This window comes from Capricornis sumatraensis, chromosome 3 (assembly GCF_032405125.1).
Source record: "Capricornis sumatraensis isolate serow.1 chromosome 3, serow.2, whole genome shotgun sequence".
NCBI lineage: Eukaryota > Metazoa > Chordata > Mammalia > Artiodactyla > Bovidae > Capricornis > Capricornis sumatraensis.
In genome coordinates this window covers 59,135,529-59,161,486 of record NC_091071.1, presented here as the reverse complement: position 1 = coordinate 59,161,486, position 25,958 = coordinate 59,135,529, and positions in this window count along the sequence as shown.

Here is a 25,958-nt window from a genome sequence, read left to right as displayed (position 1 = left end):
GATATTAAATATTTGGTTAAAATTTTCCCTACCAAGACTCAGTTTGGAATAGTAGATGTTAATTTCAGAGAGTCTCAGACACTAAAGGTACTTGCTTGTGTTGTAACTAGATTGCTTTATACAGAAAAAAGGTATTTTTAGACTATGTCAGAGCTAAAACTGTTGGCAACAGAGAGTTTGTGAATTCACATGAAGGCAGCATGGCTTATAAAATGAGCAGGGCCCTGGGAACAAGAATCACACTTGACTTTGGCCCTAACTTTGCCAATAACCAGTTTGCTGAACTTGGACAGGCCATTCGACCTCCTTTGGCATTCAGTTTCTCACTGTAAATGAAGGGCTGGGCTCTGACTTATAAAGTCAACTAAAATGATGAAATCATGTGATTTTTTTTCTAGAAGTTTCTTTCAAAATACACATTGCTTTTTAAATTTATGTCTGGGCCTATCCTAAAGGTGTTGGACCTTATCCAATCATAGCTTTGGCAAATAGTACAGCCACTGAAAAGCTACTTGCGTCACTTGGTTTTATTTTTTCACGCTCAAACAATACCTGGCAAATAAAGAAAAGATCCTGAATTGTGATTGGCACAATGATACATGGTCAGCTGCACTGAGCATTTCAGCAAGCTATATATATAAATATATATATATATATATATATATGTAATCATCAGGGTGCAGAATGAAGGTGAGCGCTGATCTGTAATTACCTGCATTTGCAAACCAAACCAACTTATAAATTGTGGGTGTGGGGCAAATGCCAAAAGCCTGACTATGTAATGCAGTTTCTTTACGTGGATATCCAGTGTTGTTATTTTAGGAAAATTTCCATCCTCTCCTACTCACTGGCTTTTCCACTGGAATGCACACACAACAACTTTTTCTAGCCCTCCCCCTCCTAGATCTTCAGTTGTATTTATCACCAGAGTCCATCCTTTATTCTGTGTACCCTCTCATTTCTGTGACCCTACTCAACCTTCTGGCTTGGCTCTCACTCTTCTCTCTATATCTCAAATAAGGCTTTAATACAAGATATATTCCCATACCCTGTGCCCTTTTCTCACTGGCTCTCACTCCCTTAGAGTTTTCTTGACTAACTGTCACTGCTTTAGGGATAGCTCCAAACTGACAGCTTTATTTTTGATCTCCTTTATACAGCAGCCTGGCATGCTGCAGTCCATGGCGTTGCAAAGAGTCAGACATGACTTAATGACTGAACAACAACATACAGTTTAAAAATAACTCCCCACTGGTTATATACTCTTATTAATTAATTCATTCATTCACTGGGCAGAGAACATACTATGAAAGGACTATTTTAGGTCAGTGGAATATTTGAGAAATCATTTTTAAAACGTCATTCTAGAAAGAAGTATTATGTGAAGTGTCTCAATATTTGCTGGACATTCAAAAAGCATTGTCAGTTTTTTAAATGACTAAATTAAATGTCCTTTTTTTTAATTAATGACATGTTTTTAATGATTTAGAAAGTACTTAAGAGGAATAGAATTTAAAAATAAGTCTTTGCGGTCCTTAGAATATATTCATTTCAGCACAAAGAATCCTGTATGTAACATATAAGATGCATTTGTACTGCCTTTACATGAAACAGTCTGTAGCTGAATTACTCACCCCTCTTCTTGTCTTCTGTCTACCACCCTAAACCACTTCCTACACCTGCTGCCAGAATCAGCTTTCTCCATCTCTGTTTACAGCATCCTTTGTTTGGTCACCCAGTTTTATTGATACAACAGAGAAACCCTTTGCTCTTCCTGTTCCTTCTTTTCCTGCATTCCCTTCTCCTCTCAGACAGTATGTGGATTCTTGCCTCACATTCTTTTTCAAAAGTAACCCTCTGACTTTTCTCCCCAAGTGAAAACATCCTGCATTTGCAATATTGCAACTATCTGTTCGCTTACAGTCTCAATTCTCTAACAAGTTCCCCCTGGAACCTGCCTGCTGAATCTCCGTAAAGCGTTTTATACCATGCTTCTGTATCATAGGTAGTTTTTCAAGGAATACAGGATGAAGTCTAAACCCTGCACATTCAAGACCCACCACAACTCTCTGATTCCATCAAGAAAAGTTAAATTGCTGTGTTTTGAAATAGAAGAGGGACAGTTTAGAACTGAGAATTTTAATGTAAGGAGAGTTTTGATTCTTAACAGAGTTTGTTTAATCTCATATCTGTAGATCTGTTGGGAGATCATCTTTTTCTGCAAACAGGAATAAGAACAAACAACTGTGGAAATAGATTTTTAGAAAAAATACATTGACAAAGGGAATAAAAAGGGCAGAAAGCAGAGTGATTTGCCTCCTGTCTGACTGAGGCTGGGGCCTCCTAGACACACTAGGATACTCTGGAAGCCTAAGGAGGTAATATCTCACATGAGAGCATTTAATATCAAGGTCAGATAAAAATGAAGCAAGAATTTGATTAAAGCCTATTAGAAAAGACTTAGAGTTAACGCAAGAAACTGTAAATATTCAATATTTGATACTGCTCCTTAAATTGGAATAACATACCTTAAAAACATGTTTTAAGAAGGACTTGCCCTTATTACAATCTTTTTTCAATCTATACAATTTACTTTAAGTATACTTTAAATAGAAAGCCTTGTGAGATGTGTGCATGCTAAGTTGCTTCAGTAGTATCCAACTCTTTGCAACCCTGTAGAGCATTGCCTGCCAGGATCCTCTGTCCATGAGATCCTTCAGGCAAGAATACTGGAGTGAGTTGCTGTGCCCTTCTGCACGGGATCTTCCAGACCCAGAGATCGAACCTGTGGTTCCTGCATTGCAGGATTCTTTATTGCTGAGCCACTGGGGATGCTCTATGGGACAAGTGAGACTTCCTAAAAGCTGAAAATACATGAAGATGAAGATCCTCAAATACAATAGCTGTATGATATCCAGTAGAACTGGCAACTCAAACCAATTAGTTGAACCACACTCTAGAATTTTAATATAAAGGGAAATTCAGTACAGGACTTATAAGTGCTCCGGAGTCAGACCACCTGGGTTCAAATCCTGGTTATGCCTTTATTAGCCAGGTATTTGTGGGTAAGTTATTTAATTTTTCTATGTTTCAGTTTTGTTAACTATAGAAGATAGATAATAAAACTACCTACCTCATAGAGTTGTGCTGGGGAATAAATGAGATAATGCAGGTAAAGTGCTTAAAAAATGGCAGCAAGTATGTATTTGAAAGCTTATTAAGAATGCTGCAAAGTAGACAGTATTATATCTGTTTTACAGATTATGAAATCAAGCCATAGAGAGATTGCAATTTGCCTAAAGTAACACTACGATCCACAGCCTAAACAAACTCCAAAATCTTAGCTCTTTCTCCATGCTGCCTCCTTGCTTTTGTGTTACTAGAAACAAGCTAATGGAGCAGACATTGTCATCATGGTTAACTATTAAAAGAGAGAAAAACACACAACGAATGGATGGTTCTGCACAGGTGCTCCAGAAGCACGGGTAAAAGGATGCTTAACTCATCTGGAAGGACTGGGGATGACATCTACAGCAGTTTACAGCTAAATCAGGCCTTGAAGTGTGGACAGGAATTAGATCGTGGGCTTTGGTGGGGTGGAGAACATCCTAGGCAGAGGAAACGGTAGACAATGGAGTGGAGAGGATGCTCAGCATGAGAAGGTACCACAAGGCTATGAGAGAAGACACAAAACATTCAGCATTTACAACAGATCAGCTCATCTGGAATGTGGCTTTTGGGGTAGGGTTGGGGCCTGGTTTTAAGGAGAAGTTGAAGTGGTTCTTTTCTACCGGTCACAAAAATACACGTCATGAAGATACATGTCACGAAGAGGCAGCACAAATGCTTGTATGCAATGCACAGGCCCCACGCAGTACCCTTAGATGGACAGTTTAGTACTCATTCATTTTGAGGCATAAGTCAAAATACTTTTAAATATAATGTATGCCTCAGGCCTGGGGAGGGCAGTGTATATTTTACAGGGAAAATGACCTCATGAACGATTGAGAGAAATTGCCACTTCCCTCTTCCAGGTATTCTTCCCTGAGGAAACTTATCTGCATTAGAATTATACATTACGATTTCTTTGTTTCTAAAGGAAAAACATCTTCCTGATTTCTTGTGTGAAGAAAATATACTAATTTTGGTGTTTCAATCTAAACCATTCTTACAGCAGTGGATCATCTATAGAGCATCTTTGTTCCTACGGATGGGCTACAGAGAGTGTTGGCTTAGGGCCTCTTTAATCTTTACTCCTAACAGCCTTTGTTGTTTAATCACTAGGTCCAACTCTTTTACAACCCCACGGACTTTAGCCAGAGGACAGGCTCCTCTGTCCATGGGATTTCCCAGGCAAGAATCCTGGAGCGAGTTGCCATTTTCTTCTCCGTTACTCCGAACAGTAGACTATCTCAAATCCTAATAGCGCAAATTTACTATTGAAACCATTTATTAAGAAGTAATTAAAATCTAAGTTACTTGGGCACTTTAGGAAATTTTAACACAGTAACTTTCTTACTCTGAAAGACAACTTTGTCCATCTCACGACTCCCCGGATAGTCTATAGAAAAGTGATTTGCATGGTGCCAGCAAATTGAGAAATCATCCATCTTCACATTGTTAATATTACTAATATCAGTGACAGCAGAATTCCTGTGGTGTAGCCTTTAATTCAATTTAAGCAATAAAATGTGCCTGAGTGCCCAACACTGTATTAAGCACTAGGAATGTCTATATGCACAAATATAAAATATCTATGATGTAATATGATAAGTACTAATATAGAAGTATGCATCAAATTCATATCTGCTTGAGAATCTGGAGAGAACATTCCCAAACCTGGAGCAAACAATTCATTAATTTTTTTCACTAGTAACTAGATGTGGGAGTGCGGAATCAATTTATATAGGTCAGAAAAACATCTGATTAGCACTAACTTGTCTAGTGTTTGATCTTAATTCAAATGAGTGATGATGTTACTGGAATTGTTAGCTCCCCTATCTTTTGAAACACCCTTGTCTCCCCTTATATGCTCTAAAAATGCAAATTATGTAATATGCTTAACTGGAAATGTTTCCTTAGATTATGTAATATTAGTACAAGATATTTTTAAAGTCATCACTCTCTAAAGTGTGATAGTTATTCCTAAGAACACTTAATGTGGTATCATAATTTATGCAATTAAGACTCTTTTGAGAGTCTGAAAACACCGAAACATATTTCTTTCTCTAAAACTCTGAAGCAATTTTTTGGTCGTCTTTGAAGCAGAAACATTTTAAAGTAATAAATCTGTGAGTCATCTGTCACTGCAATCTGAATATTTCAGTCTATTGAATGTGTGAAAGTGTTAGTCGCTCAATTGTGTCTGACTCTTATGACGATAGCCCACCAGGCTCCTCTGTCCATGGAATTCTCCAGGCAAGAATACTGAAGTGGGCTGCCATTTCCTTTTCTAGGGAATCTTCCTGACCCACGGGTTGAACTGGGTCTTCTAGCATTGCAGGCAGAGTCTACCATCTGAGTCACCAGGGGACCCCTCTTCAATCCATAATAAATTGTCCTCATCTATTATGGATAACTTATTATGGATAAATCACAATTTTTAATCTAAACAGTCTTTACATTAAAATAATTTAAAGGAGTATCTTTGTCTAGCTAGGTCAGAATTTATATTTCCCAGTTTACATGGAGAATTTCAGATTCAATATTTTCTCTACTTTTCCATATGAGAGTGACATCAGCTTCCCTTGGCAACAGTGCTGATATTGTCACTTCTTTAGCTTATTTCTTTTTTTTCTCCCTAGTTTCCTCATTCCAAATAATCATATGGCAATGATACTGATTTTATATTATATTAATGAGACTATATTTCATTTAAAAAATCAGTACCTTAGTTTTTAGGTATAGAAAGAAAGAAATATTGCTGGTTCCATGTATTTGAAATACAAAGTCCAAAAATGCCAAGTTAGTTTCAAACATAATTCCTATTTATAATAGAATTAACCATAATAGAAGATCATAAATAATACATATTTCCAAATCTTACCGAGTGTTAGAAACATGAAATAATTCTCACTGACTCTACCATTAGAAAAGGTGTCCTGATATGTTAACGGCTAGATGGGCTTTCCTGGTGGTTCAGTGGTTAAAGAATCCAACTGCCAATGAAGGAGATTCGTTTGATCCCTGGGTCAGGAAGATCCCCTAGAGAAGGAAATGGCTACCTGCTCCAGTATTCTTGCCCAGGAAATCCCATGGACGGAGGAGCCTGGAGGGCTACAGTCTATGGGGCTGCGAAAGAGTTGGACATAATGACTAGATAACAACAACAGATAATGCTCATTTAACATATAAATATCTGAATACTTCATGGTCAAAATCATAGTGCCTTTCACTTATAGATGGAGATGCTTCTAGTCTTTTTCTCGGTTCTATTGAGATACAATTGACATTTAACATTGTGTGAGTTTAAGCTGTACAACATGTTGATTTGGTGCTTAGAGTATACCAAATTAATAATAGCCAAATTAAAACTTTTGATTATTGTCAAAATTAATAATGTCTGAACATTATATGTACATTTTCTGTGAGGAATTTGCATACCACAAGAAGTAAAATATGGAATTTCACAGCATTTAATGCTATTACTTTATAATATAGGAAGCAGCATACCAAGATAAGAATGTTGACAATAAAATAACTATGGGAATTTTGATTTATTGATATTGCTGTGACTAGCCTGAACCAGAGAAGTTCAAAAAATGTTTCCTCTTAAAGTGAACTAATACAGTTGTAATTTAGTATGACATGCAAGTCCTTTCCTATCAATATTTTAGGTTAGCTGGCATGTAACTAGCTCTTAACAGAAGCAATTATCAAATAATTCTTATTTTTAAAATATGCACTAAGGCTGACTTACTTTGGGTCATCATTTCTTACCAGAGAGTTTTACACTTGAGCACAAATATCTGGCTCTTTTCTTAGAAACCTCGTCTTCAGACAAGATGCACTCTAATTCTATGGTATGTGATGTAAAAATGTACCAATGATAATAGATTCTCACTAGTTAAATATAAAAATGAACTAAGTATAGAGTCTCTGGAAGGCATACGTAACTTCAAATTATTGCCTGCCTCTTGTCTTTCTACTCTTAAGATATTTAACTTTGGAGAAATAGGAAGAACCAGATTCCCATTTACTTCTGCTAGAAATTTGATGGAAATTTATTTGGAATATAAAAAAAAAGAACTGATGTAGATAAATGAAAGACAAATGTATAGTTAGAGATTGCTTTTAAATAAAAATGAAACTACAACATTTTAACTGTCAGAATGCTTTGCTTTGGGATTTTATTTTGATGTATTTTAGCTATTGAAAAATAATGGGTTCTTTCCCTTAAAGACCCCAAACTCAATATCTTTTTACTTTCAAGTGTCTTTTCATGGTTATATTACACTTCTTGTGGGCCTTATCAGTAGAAGTTATAGTCATGGGTAGCATCTATTCCAAAAACTCATTTCATAATATCTCTTCTGAGCATTACCTTTATTTACCCACTTCCCTTGTAACTTATAGCTTAATTAAACCAAATAAAAACACTGATGATCACTAAATTCAAGGCATGAATACATGAAAGAAAATCTTATTTAACATTTTATATTAGTTTCTATTCTTCCCTCAAGGACTGGCCAATTGGGACAGAGTTAAATAGAGCAAGATAAGAAATCCTATGTGCTCATCTTCTACTCCTTCTTATAGCTCAGTAGTTTCAATTGCTTTCTAACTGGTTCCCTTAAAGCAGAAACAAGAGTATCATAATAGACACAAAAGTTCAATTGCTAAGTACTCAGTGTATGTTAGTTCCATTTCTTTCTTATATCTTTTCTCTTCCCTTCTCCATCGGGCTTTCCCAAGTCAAAATCATTCTCCTCACCCTTGCCAGAAATTTTGTTTGTTTGTTTATAACCTATAGCTTTTAAAGCTGGTTAATGTTGGTTCTACGGGAAAAGGGAGAGAAAGTATGACCAGGAATCTCTCACTGCTTCTCCAAGTAAAACTGTTCCCCTTTGATTCATTTTCAGAACTTACTTGCTTTTCAACATTTTTTTAAAGTGATAATTTAAAGTATTTGCCTATACAATTAAGCGGAGAAGGTGATGGCACCCCACTCCAGTACTCTTGCCTGGAAAATCTCATGGGTGGAGGAGCCTGGAAGGCTGCAGTCCATGGGGTCGCAAAGAGTCAGACACAACTGAGTGACTTCACTTTCACTTTTCATTTTCATGCGTTGGAGAAGGAAATGGCAACTCACTCCAGTATTCTTGCCTGGAGAATCCCAGGGATGGGGGAGCCTGGTGGGCTGCTGTCAATGGGGTCGCACAGAGTTGGACACGACTAAAGCAACTTAGCAGCAGCAGCATACAATTAAGATGATAATTACCTGATACTGAAGTTCCTCATTATAACTCTCAATAGTTTGCAAGTTTCTGGGTACCAGAAACAAAATCTTAGTACTCAGTTCCTATCTGGTTGTATCTCCTTGTACAAAAAGTGTGATACGACTATTTACTGAATGAACAAAAATGTACATAGACTGATTAAGTGTTTTTAAATTTTTACTTACCTAGTAATAAGGGTTATATGGTAAAAAATTAAATTTTCAGTAAGTTTTATAATTATATTACTTTTACTTGCAAAGTTTAACTCATTAGAAATAACTATATTTAGCAATAGTTCTAAAATTATATATATATTCATATATATACACGCTTGGATGAGTTGGGTTTTTCATTTAGATTTTCACATTATAAATCTATTTTGTAAAATGAAAAGTTTTAGTAATAAGATTTAGTAGTCTCAAAAGTTGTTTTGATCAAGCCAAACTGACAGCTAAAGGACTTTTATATTGATAGTTGAGTCAAGTTTATCTGATGGGGAAACCAGGAATTCTAAAAAAAAAAATTACAGACATTGGCAGGCACATTTAAGTACTCTGCAGTTGAAAGCAGAGATGGTTTATTTAACAGGTTGCTCGGAATCAAATGGAACTTACTGTTTTGGTATTTTGCCTGACTTTTTTTCCATTTACAAATGAATCAGTGCCCTGTGGAAATAGTTTTTTAAATATAGCCAAAATGAAATGGCCTAATTTCACCAATATATTTTATTAACTGGAATGATAGTACTCTTCAATGGCATTTGCCTGACACTAGGTCTGTGTATTTCTTCACACATTCTGTTAAGTGAAAACAGACGCCAAAGCAAATATCTGACTGATATTTATACCAGATTGTTTCTATGTAGGAACACTGTGTTACACTGCTTGCTTCCTTGAAGGAATACAGACGATTAGACGTTGTGAATGTTGAACACACACTTTGGTTTCTTTTTTGAAATGCTACCTCAAAGTAGAATTTTCGAAACTGAAATTTACTGATAATGAAAGGTACGTACAAACCAGAATCTAAATACCCCCTGAATTGTTCAAATCTTTAATCAATCCTTGATACTAATTTTTATCAAATATCTACCAATTTTTTAAATAATAAAGTATCTAAAAATGTTGATTGAAAACAATAATAGAATACAATAGACTAGGCTTGGATCTTTCATTTGTTTTGAGTACTGCTTGCATTGTGAGACTTTGCAGTTCATAGGAGTGGTCTCTGAAGATGAAGTTCATTGCTTTTAAGGTTGCGGAGACTTGCTCAAGCCTGAACAAAGAAAAGGGAGCAGAGCCAAGACAAAGGTTTCTGCTGTTTCTATATGGTGCCTCCAGAATTCCAGGGAGCCACAGGAGCCACTGGGGGGGCTGTGGAAGGGTCAAAAGTAGGCAGGACTTCACTTTACCCCTCACACACTACATTCTTTGATAAAAGTTACTCTGCTGAAACCCTTTCACATATTTGAAATTCTGAGTAAGAATGAGTGTGACAAAAAACTCTTCCTAAAGGACAAATTTGAAAACCACTGTGTTACCTTGTGCACCATAAGGAAGAGGGGGAATAGCAGATCCAAACTTGAAATGATATTCCTGTTAGTAGCCAGCATGAGAAAGATTTAGAAACTACATTCCAAAATAAGGGAAAGGGATCCTGAATGTAGTTTTTCATACAACTAAACCCCCTCTTTTTTTTTTTTTCCTTGTACTTGTTGACAGCGTTTCTAGAAATTTGAATTGTACAAAAACGAACAATGAATAAACAAAGTTTGGTAGAGAAACTTCCAATGTATTTCAGAATGCAAGAAGGGGTGGAGCTTACAGAAAAGCTTAAGAATAAACTAGTTAACAGGAATTAGAACAATTAAATATTAAATGACAACAAGAGCACCATATGGACTAAAACACTAAGGAAGAGTTTTTTGGAAAAGATGCACTCAAGTAATAGTAGAAGGTAAAGGAGAATGCATTCCTGGTGGCAAGAACAAGGAGATGAAGTGGGGCGGTGGCGGGGGTGAGGGGGGGCAGTGGGGGAGCACATTTACTGAAGAGGAAGAAGATAAACCAAATGGAAAAGGTTGTGTCAGTGGGATATGAGCTTGAATTGGTAAAACAGGATTGTATTGAAGAAGCACGCTGAAGGCAATTGAGGAGCATCTAAAGTAGGCATAAGGATAATAAAATGATATACCTTTGGTACTCAACAAAAGAAGTAGTAGAGGCGTGCAGGCAGTGTGTTCTGAATATTCAAGGACATTTCTATTACTGTGTTAAATTACTGGTGGTAGAAAATATGTACATGGTTCTTTCAAAGATGCTAGATTGTTTTTAGAGATTTCAAATCACATATGCAGTAAAGCAGAGAAGCTAAAGGCAAAGGAGAAAAGGAAAGATATATCCATCTGAATGCAGAGTTCCAAGAATAGCAAGGAGAGGTGAGAGAGTCTTTCTAAGTGATCAGTGCAAAGAAATAGAGGAAAACAACAGTATGGGAAAGACTAGAGATCTCTTGAAGAAAATTAGAGACCCCAACGGAATATTTCATGCAAAGATGGGCACAATAAAGGAAAGAAATGGTATGGACCTAACAGAAGCAGAAGATACTAATAATAGGTGGCAAGAATACACAGAAGGACTATACAAAAAAGATCTTCATGACCCAGATAACCAAAATGGTGCGATCACTCACCTAGAGCCAGACATTCTGGAGACCGAAGTCAAATGGGTCTTACGAAGCATCACTATGAACAAAGCTAGTGGAGGTGATGGAATTCCAGCTGAGCTATTTCAAATCCTCAAAGATGATACAGCTGTGAAAGTGTTGCACTCAATATGACACCAAATTTGGAAAACTCAGCAGTGGCCACAGGACTGGAAAAAGTCAGTTTTCATTCTAGTCAAAAAAGGTCAGTTTTCATTCTAGTCCCAAAGAAAGGCAATGTCAAAGAATGTTCAAACTATTGCACAATTGTACACATCTCAGACGCTAGCAAAGTAATGCTCAAAATTCTGCAAGCCAGGCTTCAACACTATGTGAACCAAGAACTTCCAGATGTTCACACTGGGTTTAGAAAAGGTAGAGGAGCCAGACATAAAATTGCCAATATCCGTTGGATCATAGAAAAAGCAAGAGAATTCCATAAAAACATCTATTTCTGCTTCATTGACTACCCTAAAGCCTTTGACTGTGGATCACAACAAACTGTGGAAAATTCTTAAAGACCACCTTTCCTGCCTCCTGAGAAACCTGTATGCAGGTCAAGAAGCAATAGCTAGAAGTGGACATGGAACAACAGACTGGTTCCAAATCAGGAAAGGAATACATCAAGGCTGTATATTGTCATCTTGCTTAGTTAACTTAGATGCAGAGTACAATATACAAAACGCCAGACTGGATGAAGCACAAACTGGAATCAAGATTGCTGGGAAAAATATCAATTACCTCAGATACGCAGATGACACCACCCTTATGGCAGAAAGTGAAGAGGAACTAAAAAGCTTCTTGATGAAAGTGAAAGAGGAGAGTGAAAAAGCTGGCTTAAAGCTCAACATTCAAAAAACGAAGATCATGGCATCCAGTCCCATCACTTCATGACAAATAGATGGGGGAACAATGGAAATAGTGACAGACTTTATATTCTTGGGCTCCAAAATCACTGCAGATGGTGACTGCAGCCATGAAATTAAAAGATGCTTGCTCCTTGGAAGAAAAGCTATGACCAACCTAGATAACATATTCAAAAGCAGAGACATTACTTTGCCAACAAAGGTCCATATAGTCAAAAATATGGTTTTTCCAGTGGTCATGTACGGATGTGAGAGTTGGACCATAAAGAAAGCTGAGCACCAAAGAATTGGTGCCTTTGAACTGTGGTGTTGGAGAAGACTCTTGAGAGTCCCTTGGACTGCAAGGAGATCCAACCAGTCCATCCTAAAATAAATCAGTTCTGAATATTCATTGGAAGGACTGATGCTGAAGCTGAAACTTCAATACTTTGGCCACCTGATGTGAAGAGCTGACTCATTTGAAAAGACTCTGATGCTGGGAAAGATTGAGGGCAGGAGGAGAGGGGGACAACAGAGGATGAGATGGTTGGATGGGATCACTGACTCGATGGACATAAGTTTGAGCAAGCTGCAGGAACTGGTGATGGACTGGGAGGCCTGGCATGCTGCATTCCATGGGGTCGCAAAGAGTTGGACACAACTGAGTGACTGAACTGAACTGTACTGATGCATGAGGACGACCTGAGAAAATAGCACTGACATATATACACTATCATGTGTAAAACAGATAGCTGGTGAGAAGCTGCTATATAACACAGAGAGCCCAGCCTGGCGCTCTGTGATGACCTGGAGGGGTGGGATGGGATGGGGGAAGGAGACTCATGAGAGAGGGGATATATATATATGTAATTATGTGTATATATATATATAGTTTTATCTTATTCATATTGTTGTACAGCAGAAATCAACACAAGTTCGTAAAGCAATTATCCTCCAATTAAAAAAAATTTTTAATAAAATCACATATGCAATAGTAGACCCAAATGAATACTCTATATGGCTATTTAGGAAGCCTACACCATGACCTCATCCATATCTTTCATGTCATATTTATGCAATAGTTTTAAATTTTTATCATCTTTTAAAAATAATTTGGAAAATAAATTAAGAAGTTCTATTTAGTGGTTAGCACTATTTATTTGAGAAATGATATTTGAATTCAACTTGTACCTCTGAGAGTAGCAATACTATGTGGATACAGTAGAAAACTAAAGGCTATTACTAGATAATTAAAATTGAGGAAGGAAATTCCCTTTAAAAATTTTTCAAATGACCCTGGAGAAGTGTTCTTTTCCATTGATAGTTTATATTTCTGTTTCTTCTTTATGTGAGACATGGAGACAAAATTTTACCTAGTATAAATAAATAATACAAAGAAGGAAACAGTAAGCTAGAAATATCCTTCCAAGGTCAATTCAATGAATGGTCCCCATATTGTACGATTATTAATTTTTAGGGGGAAGCAGTGAAGCAACATATCTTGTTATATAGGTTAAAATCAATCTTAAATGAAAATTATTTTATGAAAATACTTTTAACTTCTAAATATATTTCTTCAATCTCCAGTGTTTTTGGACCACCCCACTGAATGCTAAATGTTCTATTCTTTCTTTCTTTTTTTCCCCTCAAGTCCATTGTGGAGGTGTGTGGCTATGCATGCATGTACCATGGTTCTTCTTTCTAAAATCCAATATGGATAAATAAAATTATTTTTGTAAGGAGAAAAATAATTTCCTTCTTAGGAATTACTCGGTTTTGCTGGATGCTTTGATATACTTGTTGAGGGGTGTGCATGGGAAGTCCATCAAAATGTGTGTAAGAGTGACAGCAGTGGTAATTGGACAGTTTTCTAAAATAAATGGTGTCTATAACTGCATCGTTTTAGTTTGTTTAGAAGGCAAGCTTGGAAAGAGAGCAGAATTACATTTGAATAGAACTGTGTAAAGAAAGGGAGGGGAGAGAGATGAGATGACTAGTTTCAGATAAGAGCATAATTCTGAAGAGTACTGATGTGCCAGATAAAGTGTTGATTATAATCTCCTTGGCAGCCCCCCTCCATTACCCAGGCCTGTAGATCTTAGGAAAACCGACTTTACCTGCTCTGGTATTGTGCAGCTGGATCTGCCTTGAGGATGAACATGGGGGTTAGAGCAGAGGTTTCTTGATGTAATAACCTCTGGATGGCTCACAAGCGTAAGTGCACATATACATTCACAGACATACACACACACAGCCCTGTGCATACACACATAGATATATATCGCCACATAAAAAGCACCTGTCTGCTTAAGCCATCTCCACACTGACTGAAGGAGGTCAGTTAAAGCAAAAATTTTACTGTTTATAAAACACTGTGGTTGTACTCATGGTAGAAAATAGAACTTTAAGAGCATTTACAAACTGATTTGGCCCTTTGGTAAAGCTTTGGAAATGGATAGAAAATTCAGAATTTTGGGTGCTTTCAGGGCCACCTAGCCTGTGATTATAATTTAGAAATCTTTCTTTATTTATCTTGTTTTATTTTGCCACAAGTTATATTGTACTCTGAGATATTAAGAATCAAAACTATGTAATTACATAAAGGACTTCATTCTAATCTCTTTTCATAACTCAAGAAACTCCATGTCAGAGTTGTTGAATTACTGCTTTTCATCAAATATTACAAATATAGCCCTGTTAACTCTTAAAATAAGTGACTACTGTCAAAAGAAGCACTTTGTTATATAATTCCTTTTAACACTGAATAATTTCTGTTGTATGACTTTATTGATAGGTGCTTTACCAAGTAAGAAAATATCTGCCCATGTTTATATCACACTTTCATTTGTCCCATAATAATTAACATTTTCTGAACTAGAATAGATCTTAGAGAAGATCCAAGCCAGCTAACTGTGCAGAGGGAAACATTACATGTTATGCATTACACAAAAATAATTTTTATGGAGAACTACACAAAGATGGAAAACTATACATTCAGAAAATATACCTGGGCTTCACAATGAAGAGCTTTCACAAAGAACCCTTTTGACACTACTAATTAGAATTTGTAAGTTGATATGTAAGGATGAATGATATGTATTACTGACTTGCTAAATGAGAGGGCTGATAAAACTGCATTAGTTAGGATGCTTTGGGCTGTAACAGAAAATGCAACAAGAATTGGCTTACCAGTAAGGAAGATATGCCCAATATGAAAATATTCTTCCCAGGTGGTGCTAGTGGTAATGAACTCACCTGCCAATGCAGGAGACACGGGTTCGATCCCTGTTCGGGAAAATCCCCTGGAGGAGAACGTGGCAACCCACTCCAATATTCTTGCCTGGAGAATCCCATGGACAAGAGGAGGAACTTGGTGGACTATAGTCCATAGGGTCGCAAAGAGTTGGACACAACTGAAGCGGCTTAGCATGCATACAGAGTTGGCTGTTCAGGCACTCAATTACTTAATCTGTGACTTAGGATCTATCCAACTTTCCATGTTTTCATCCTGAGAATCAACAAGTTGTCAGATTACATACCTACTTAGTTCAATCTGAATTTTAGTTAAATAATGTATGGCCCATGAGATATTGCTAACTGAAATTTCAAATTTAATGGAGACCTTGCATTATTATTTCCTAAATCTAGGAAACTTATCAGAATCTTGGTTTTTCTTTGCAGGCTCTCTACTCATGGTATAAGATGGCTAATATACAATGTAGTATCATATGTAGATGCCAACATCCAGGAATAGAAAGGATTCTGTTGGTAAGGAAGAAAGTGGAACAGTGATGGTTTGTCAGGTCACCAAGGCAAATCTGAATTTTTGTTGACTGAAACACAATTTCCTATAATATTAGGTAGTCAGTTCTATAACTATGTAACTTAGCCTGCCTTCTGATTCAGGGGTGGGACCTTATTTTATAAAAATTTATTTTTTTGTTTTCTGAGGCTTTTTACTTCATTAGCACAGGGAAAGCCCATATCACTGTATATAAAATGAGTAAAAAAGTTTTAATGAGTATTCTGAAGTAAGAGAAGGAAATGGCTCATTTGCATACTTCCCCTTTTCTACCTCATTCCTAGGGCACATGTTAGAGGTTTTCCATGTACATGGTTGCTGGCTCTTTCTTCTTCCTTTATATTAGTTCACATCACCCATGGCCAAAACCTCAATTTCCTGTGTTCTCTTCCTCCTTCCACTCTCCCACCTTTTAAAACATATCCATATCCTTAGGGCCCTATTTGTACTTACATGATAATGGTTTTATATGGGCTAGATTAACTGTGCTAATATTTACTTTGCTAATGTGTTGAGCCTCTGAGGTAATTTAAGGCTTTAATCATTTCAAAAGTTCAACTCCTTTAAAAAGCTCTTCAGGAACGCTGCCAGTTTACACATCTTGGGGTAATGGCCATTTTGGCTTCCCTGTCATCCTCACAGAGGCAGGTGGCTACAAGAAAGTTTGGTTGGCCCGTATGACTCCACTGTCTGGAGTTTGTTCATGTTGTCAGCCTGCTCTCTCATCTTAGGCCATTTCTCATTCTCTCACCAAACTCACATTGTCATCTGCTGGTTTCTGCAGCCATTTTCTCCACTTGTTTCCTGTCTCATCTGGAATGATTCATATGTGACTTCAGTATTTATAGGATGCCCCACCCAACACCCTGGACTCATCATTTCTTGACCGCCTCTATTGCCCAGGCCTTTAACTCCTTTGGACTTCAGTGATCTACTGCCACTGCTACCCCGTCTTTCCCGGAAACGCCTCACCTCTCTTAATTACATTCCACAATCATACTACCTTAATCTGAGTTCCTGCTCCTTTCAACTATCCCTCTTCTTTACTTCTAGCAAACTAACAGGCTTCATAAATAATCCAAAACCTTAAGAAAATAGCAAAGATTCACATCTTTAAGTCCCTCTATGACCCTGCTTCTTCATCCCCTGCCCTACCTCTTCTATCCAACCCTCTTTCTGTGGTTTATCTCATCAACTAATCTCTCTATTGTCATCACACTTAAGTGCTGAAATCCTCTCCTGGAGGAATCCAAAATTTTGTCTCTTGAAATTCCACTCCAATGTACCTAAGCCTGCTAAAGGAAGTTACATCACTGTCATCAGCATTGTAAAGTGGTTAAAAGCATGGACTCTGGAGCCTGACCACCAAAGCTGAGATCTTGGCTCCTCCACGTACCAGCTGGGTACCCATAGCAAAATAGCACAATCTCTGTGTGACTCCTTTTTTTCATCTGTAAGAAGGAAATAATAACTGAACACATCTCATACAGATACTATGATGAATAAATGAGATAATATTTATAAGGTGCTTGTAGAAGTTTCTGCTTCTCTTGTAGTTTTATTACATTGTTAATAGCAGCTATTCCAAACCTTTACTTTCTTATGGCTCACACTCCATCACTTCAGCAGATGATCTGGCCATATTCTCAGAGTACACATAGGACAATCGGTGTGAATTCCTCTAAATTATCTTACTCTGGAAATTTAACTACACTGGTGCATTTATATCTCCTTCCCATCTAAAAGAAAGAAATCACTTTCTAAAATTAATTTTATTCCTCTTCTCAAGATCTTATCCCTTCAAATACCTAACTTTTTCTGTGTATAGTTAACCTTTCTTTCTACTTGTTCCTGTCTCTAACCAGTAAACATGTTTTAATTCCCATGCAGTTCTATAAAAAAAAAAATAACCAAAATCCTTCAACATTTTCTTTTAGCTATTTTCCTATCTTCATCCTTCTCTTCATCAGACGTCTATATTTCCTGTTCCTACCTTTACTTTTCTCATGACTGTGCTACTGAGAAATAATAGTATAATAATTATAAGAAGGTCTAATATTAAAATCAAGTGGGAATAAACTCCAAGGGATCAAAACTTCAGAATTGGCTTTTCCCCAACCTTAGCAGACATAGATATTCATGATTTTGAATGCTTGTATATTTATATGTAATGGCTTTCCTGCTCTTTTGTTCTGGCATAACCAATTAATTGTTATCATTTGAATACCCCTGCTATTTCCTGTTTCCCTCTTTTAAAAGGAATTAGCCCTAGAGACTCCTACTACAATCAAGACTTCATTCTTCACCATCCCACCACAATTATTTGTCAAGGTCAGCAATAACATCTCAATTTCCAAATTCAGAGGTCAATTCTCAGTTTTCATCTTAATCAACTTCTCAGGAAGTTGGTAGACTTTACTATTTCCTCTTCTTTAAAACCTTTTTTCTCCCAGCTGGAGAAGGCAATGGCATCCCACTCCAGTACTTCTGCCTGGAAAATCCCATGGATGGAGGAGCCTGTGGACTGCAATCCATGGGGTCGCAAGAGTCGGACACGACTGAGCAACTTCACTTTCACTTTTTACTTTCATGTATTGGAGAAGGAAATGGCAACCCACTCCAGTGTTCTTGCCTGGAGAATCTCAGGGACGGGGGAGCCTGATGGCCTGCCGTCTATGGGGTCACACAGAGTCAGACATGACTGAAGTGACTTAGCAGCAGCAGCAGCCTTCTGAATACCACTTTCAGTTCTCTTCCTATCTTGCTAGTTGATCTTTCTCAGCCTCCTTTGATGGATGCTTCTCATTTATCTGCCTTGAAAATGTGAAGCACAGCAAGACAGTATCCTTAAATACCTCATCTTAACATTCTCTACCAATTCCCCTCTGGTGGCCCCAACTAAATTTGTAGCTTCAGATACCATTTATATGCTGATGACTCCGAAACCGAGGTTCGAGTCCAGATTTTCCCCTTGAACTCTATACTCATTTACCCAAGTGTTAGAGTTAGTTGCTTGGTCATGTCCAACTCTATGACCCCATGGACTGTAGCCAGCCAGGCTCCTCTGTCCATGGAATTCTCCAGGTAAGAATACTGGAGTGGGTTGCCATTCCCTTCTCCAGGGGATCTTCCTGACCCAAGGATTGAACCCGAGTCTCCTGAACTGCAGGTGGATTCTCTACCATCTGAGCCACCAGGTAAACCCTCATAATACCCAAATACCTACTCAATATATCCACTTGGATGTCTAATGGGTTTTCAAACTTAACACACTGAACGAACTTTTATTTCTCCCAGAACTACTCCATCTTTAGTCTTCTCCATTTTAGTCAGAGAGAGTATAAGAACTTAATAGTTTATATTAGTAAAAGGATGAAAGTTAGTAAAGGAGACTGGGAAGTAATAAAATATGCAAATGTAAGATCAGGAAAGAAATGTGAGGAATAGTCAATCCTGACAAAAGCTATAAAGAAATCTAGAAAATGAGGGCTGAAAGGATCCACTAGATTTGATATTTCAGAACTCATTGATGACTACTGCCTCAGTGGGCTTGGAGTTGCTTACCCACGAAATAGGAAGAAGGCTGATCAGAATGATATGGAAAAAAAAAAAAAGGCTGTCTGATATACTGATTCCAAACACACAGAGACACATGTATACGTAGACACACATATACACCTTTACAATATTTAAGCCAAACTTTTCATCCATAGTTCCAACTTTGTACTATGTTTCTAACCTTGCATCCAATATGTCCAATAATGAACTCATTTCCTTTCTTCTCTATTCTCTTTTATTTTCAAACAAATTAATTCCACAGGACTAATCATTCTAAATTCTCTGTCATGTTAAATGACACCAATACTTATCCATTTACCTAAAGTAGAAAGCAAACTTGGAGGTCATTCTATTTCTTCCTCCCTACCCATCACTTCAGTTCAGTCGCTCAGTCGTGTCCAACTCTTTGTGACCCCATGAATCGCAGCACGCCAGGGCCCCCTGTCCATCACCAACTCCTGGAGTTTACTCAAACTCACGTCTATCAAGTCAGTGATGCCATCCAGCCATCTCATCCTCTGTCGTCCCCTTCTCCTCCTGCCCCCAATCCCTCCCAGCATCAGGGTCTTTTCCATTGAGTCAACACTTCTCATGAGGTGACCAAAGTATTGGAGTTTCAGCTTCTGCATCAGTCCTTCCAGTGAACACCCAGGCCTGATCTTCTTTAGAATGGACTGGTTGGATCTCCTTGCAGTCCAAGGGACTCTCAAGAGTCTTCTCCAACACCACAGTGCAAAAGCACCAATTCTTCGGCACTCAGCTTTCTTCACAGTCCAACTCTCACATCCATACATGACCACTGAAAAAACCATAGCCTTGACTAATCAGACCTTTGTTGGCAAAGTAATGTCTCTGCTTTTTAATATGCTATCTAGGTTGGTCATAACTTTCCTTTTGATTCTAATATGCCAAATCTGATTGCAGCCCCATCTCCACTGTCTAACTCTAGTCTTTATAAACCTCCATCCTCCAACCCCTGCCACTAATTAGCCTCCTAACTGGTTCTCTTGCCTGAGGTTTCTCATGCCCTATTCTTCCAACTATATAGTTATAGTTATATAGCTTTCAGTAAAACACTTCAGTTAAAAACGGAAAGCTGCTTCCAACTTCACACTGGCATTTCCACACTCCCTTGGAATAGCACATCAGGGCCCTTAAAATTTGGCTCTCATCTACCATTTCAACCTTAGTTGATGACAGTTCCCCACTTGCCTTAACATAATCAAACTGAAGTACACTGCATGGGGTCAGGCACATACTTCCCACATTTGTATCTCTGGAATACTTAGAGCTTTTAAAGTTCAAATAAGTTTTTATCCTTAAATTGTAAATACAATTTCTAAAAGGCTGGACAAATATTAGCCATAATATTATCATTTAACAGATTATCTTTGTTTACATCCCTCCTAATGTCCCCATAAGAATGTAAATATTTGTGTAGGAAACAAGCAATTTTGCATAATATTCTCACATATTTTACTTAGCTAGTCCTTGCCATGTTGCAGAAAAGAAATAACAAAAATTATACAATTTATTATAAGGAAAAGAAATAGACAAAAGAGAAAAAAAAGGGGTGGGGACAGAATAGAGCCATGAATAAGGTTTAAGATGATAACCATGATGACCTACTCATCTACCATGAGTGAGCCACACATTCGGCTCTCAATTTTTTAGCTGCCAATGTGAAAACAGACACTTTGTCAGTTATCCAACTCCCAGTGCCTGTGAGATTAAATAAAAATATCCTGGTAATTTTAACTCTTCTTGGAACAAATATTGTAAAAGAATATTTCTCCTGAGGTTCTCCTATAAAGAATACAGGGTGATATACTTAACAAGATTCTTATTAGAGATGGCACATTTCATTCCATGTCACTGTTCAAACTGAGAATCAATATAGGCAGATGCCATTGCACAAATCATAGAGTGATTTTGTAAAAACCATTTTCTTGAAAATAATTTGATACTAACGAGGCACCCAGCTCTTTGCTGGTCTGCTTAAGTGGCACTAGTGGTAAAGAACCTGCCTCCCAATTCAAGAGGAGCGAGTTCGATCCCTGGGTTGGGAAGATTCCCTGGAGGAGGGCATGGCAACCCACTCCACTTCTTTCCTGGAAAATCCCATGGAGAGAGGAACCTGGCGGGTACAGTTCATAGGATCACAAAGAATCAGACACAGCTGAAGTGACTTAGCATGCACGCATGTATTTAAATCATGATTAAATATATTAAAATGCCCACATATCATATATTAGATAGTCACAGTAGTGACTGAAGTTTCTTTACAAAATCTTTCTAAAAGTTGTTTCTCTTCATAAAAGAGTTTAAAATAGTTCTTAGGTGAAGAGTGCCCTTATGGCTCAGCTGGTAAAGAATCCGCCTGCAATGCAGGAGACCTGAGTTCAATCCCTCGGTTGGGAAGATCCCCTGGAGAAGGGAATGGCTACCCACTCCAATATTCTGACCTGGAGAATTCCATGGGCTGTATAGTTTATGGGGTCGCAAAGAGTCAGACATGACTGAGCAACTGTCACTAGGCGAAGCCTTAAAATGTCATGTCCTATACTGGGCAGTCAAAGCTTGCTTGGAAGACCAGATTTTAGGTTGAGAAGAAAAAACTCCCTTGTTTAAATCATGAACATTGTTCCCTTCGAGAAAGTCCTCTGAGAGCAAGAGAGCGGCTGGGCCAAGGGTATTACAGTCTTGGGCTAGTCTTGGTTTAGTCTTGCATCTAATAGAGAACAGGATGTTATCCTAGAAGAAAGAACATACTTGTTTGCAGAGATTCTCACTGTCTCCAACCCGAAGTCCTCTCCAGAAATATGGCTAGGTGGAGCTACAGATTCGGGGCCTGAAGTATCAACTTTACTTCTGTCATGTTACATGCTGCTAAGAAGCCTGGATACGCAAATCTTTGTTTTTACATTCTCTGAGTTTTTCAGAAGATTGATGAGATAAAAACAATTTTTTAAAAAAATCTCTGCCTTTATGTTTATAGGACTGCTAAGATATGGATTTTTATCTATAACTAATTCTGTCACTAACTAAGATGGCTGACCTTAGGCAGGCAAATTTCTCAGCTCAGTTTCCTCCTTTGTAAAATTAAGGAGTGGTAGCAGGATGGAGGAGCCTGGTAGGCTGCAGTCCATGGAGTCGCGAAGAGTTGGACACAACTGAGCAACTTCCCTTTCACTTTTTCCTTCATGCATTGGAGAAGGAAATGGCAACCCACTCTAGTGTTCTTGCCTGGAGAATCCCAGGGATGGGGGAGCCTGGTGGGCTGCCATCTATGGGGCTGTACAGAGTCGGACACGACTGAAGTGACTTAGCAGTAGCAGCAGCAGCAGCAGGTTACTGATTTCCTCTGCCCATCAACTGTAAGTGCAGAGGCCCTTCGGTTTGCCGAAAATAAATGGTTGCCAAGGTTTCTCTAACTAGACTTGGAGAATCTAAGACATCCACACATCTTGTGTAGGAGCACTGGCTCTGCAGGGGGAAAGTCCTGGTTCCACTCTGCCCCTTACTAGTATGTGGCCTGAGGCAAGCAATAACCTCTCTGAAGCTCAGTTTCCCTATCTGTAAAGTCAAAGTATTACAAACTCGTATGTATGCGTTAGTCGCTTAGTCCTGTCCAGTTCTTTGTGACCCCATGGACTGTAGCCTGCCAGGCTCCTCTGTGCAAGGAATTCTCCAGGCCAGAATACTGGAGTGGGTTGCCATTTCCTTCTCCAAGGACAAACTCGTATAGAGTTGTATTAAACCAGACACTGTAAATCCAGGTATAAATACAGTCTCTGAAACAAAGCAAGTGGCTCAATCAAAAGTACCCATTTTTAGCACTGTTATTTCCTTGGGTCCACTGAAATAAATGGTCTCTAACAGCATTTCTTCAAGTTGAATATCCACTAGTGTAGTTACAGTGTTTAAAGGTTTAAGGTGCCAACTTGGGCTGAGTTGTTTTTAAAAAGATTGGAAAGACATAGGCTCAGGGGAATTTTTAAGAATTAAGCAAAACAACCTGTGTGTTGACCTTTACCCTGTAGTTCTTTCATTTAATAACAGTCTATTAACAAACACAACTTTAAGCTGTTTGATTAATACTAATGGAATCCAGGCCAAATATGCCACTGAAACAACAGTAATGAACTTTCTTGCCTCAAAGAAATTTTAGTCGAGGTTTGGATTATTTTTGTGTTTTGAAATAAGATTGTGAAGAAGTTCTTAGTTTGAGGTTCCCACCAATAGATATTTGGTCCTTTAACCTTTGATCATATGTAGATCATATTTCAATACAATTAAATACAATGAACTCATTCTTAGATAGGAGAGATAAGCTTTGAAGGTCATGTAAGTACTTATTTTATAACTTTAAAGCAATTGTTTAATCACAAAAGGAAAAAATGTGGGAAACCAGAGTTCTTTACTGTATTTTAACTAGAGCAGGAAATATGTGTTTGTTTATTATGACCCTCATGCTTCCATAGCCAGATTAACTTGCAAACACGGAGTTTTCACTCTGCCTAACCAATAATTGTCACCTTGACTGTGGAAACTGATAATTTGCAGGGAGTTCAAGAATACTTGCATAATTGTATCCACTAGAGCCTGGCTTGTCCCCACCACTTGGGGATAGACTCTTTGTGAACAGGGACCCCTTTTAAGAGTAGGATCCTCTACAGGATGTATTAATTAGCACACAGTAATGTACTGGGTCAACCTTTGTCAAACATGATTTTTAGGGACTATCAAATTTTACAGTGAAAGAGTTCTAAATTACCGTTTTATGTTAAGGATGTCTCCTTGCAGATTCTAGGTTTTTCTTCATTTATGAGATGTAAGCTTCAGCTGATTTGTAATAGGTTGTAGAAGAGTAATCACTTGTATTTCAGCTAGAAAGCACTCTGCAGGATAAAAGGTGAGTGACATGTTTTATAGATAGATAAATAAATAAGACCTTACATTGTTGCATGAATCTTGAATACCTGCATATTAAAGCCCCCAAATTTATCAAGTCATTGTATAGACTTATATTAATTCAATTTTAAAAGTTCTTAGGAACTAGCTTATTATTTTCTGTCTCTGTAGCTCTATTTCCTTTAATATCTTATTCTTGGATTAACTTTCATAAAACTTCTCTTACTTTAAAAGATTGCATACTGAATGTATACACAACTTTCTAAACATTGCCTATAATCATTATTTGTCAAAATGATTTAATCAGAGAAAAGAAGTTATTAAGTAAGTATGTAACCTCTGAATTCAGGGGGACAAAAGGGGGAATTTTAAACTGTCACTAAATTCTCAGGGATCTACTGACCCTATCTACCAGTGCAGAGCTGGTTGAAACTGAATGTCCTAGTTTTGATGGCTTACCTGCTCAATCTTGTATGTTTTGGTTAATGATGGTAAGGAAAGTTGGTGGAGCTGAATGTAAAGAATAGCCAAAAATGGTTGAGCAAAATCCTGGCTGAGTCTGGCAGAAACCCCACTCTCTCCCCATTTTGTCCTCAAACTTGCCAAGCCTTGTTCTCTTTGGCTTTATTTTGAAAATGCATTTCTGGTGAGTGAGGAAAGGTTTTGTACTGTGTTTTCAATGACTCACCCAAAATAACTCCATTCAACTTGTAAACGGTCCTGTTCTGAATGCAGATTGTTCTGAGATGGGCATGAAGGGGCTGCAAAAGGGAGATTAGAGAGGGGAAATGTGGTAGGAGAGGTCAGTGCAGTTTATAGTTTATTCAGGTTCAGGAACACATCAGAATTACTTCTTAAAAGGACTGTATGTGTGTGTGGGGGGGCGGGGGGGCTGTATATTTTAAAGAACCATTTGTGAGGTCTGTACCATTTAAAGCTTCTATAGATTATCAGTATTATATAGACACATGGCTCATCTAGTTACCAACCTGTTTTTTTGATCCTCATAAAATGTGGTGGAAGGAGAGGTTACAATTATAATAAACATATAATTCCAAATATATGCATAGTGAAATAATTTTTTAAAAGTTTTAAATGCCTTTAAATAGGAAGAATCATATAGGTAACATAAGAGCTAGTAATTAATCTTAAATTAGGAAGAAAATGCATATCAGTAAATTGATCACATAAAAGAACTGTGAAAACGGCAAAATGCAATAATGACGTCCTCCTGTTTTGTTGTGTACCATAGAAAAATGTTTAATTCAAGTGGCAAAGACTGAGCATTTGATATCAATAAATATACCTTTTCCAAAGCTTTCATGATTCAAAACATCAGAGTCCTTTAAAAGCAATGTTTTAAGGCAGGACTGAAAAGGAAATGAAGAAAAGGACTGATCTTAAAGCTTCACAAATGAATTAAATACATATTGGCTTTCCCATGTGTTACTATGTCCAGTTATGAGAATTTTCAAAACCTTCGAGTTCCTTCATGAATTTAACAAATAAAGCTTATTCTGTTATATAATCTTGCTTCATGTCATTGTTGATGAAGAATAGATGAGCCATCTATCACGTGTTGCTCAGAAACACCAGAAAATTGAGCCACTGAAAAGAAAACAAGACTAAAAGGTTTTACCATGGAGAGGGTAAATTTAGCACTCTGTGGCAAACTGAAGACCTTGTAACCTAGGAATG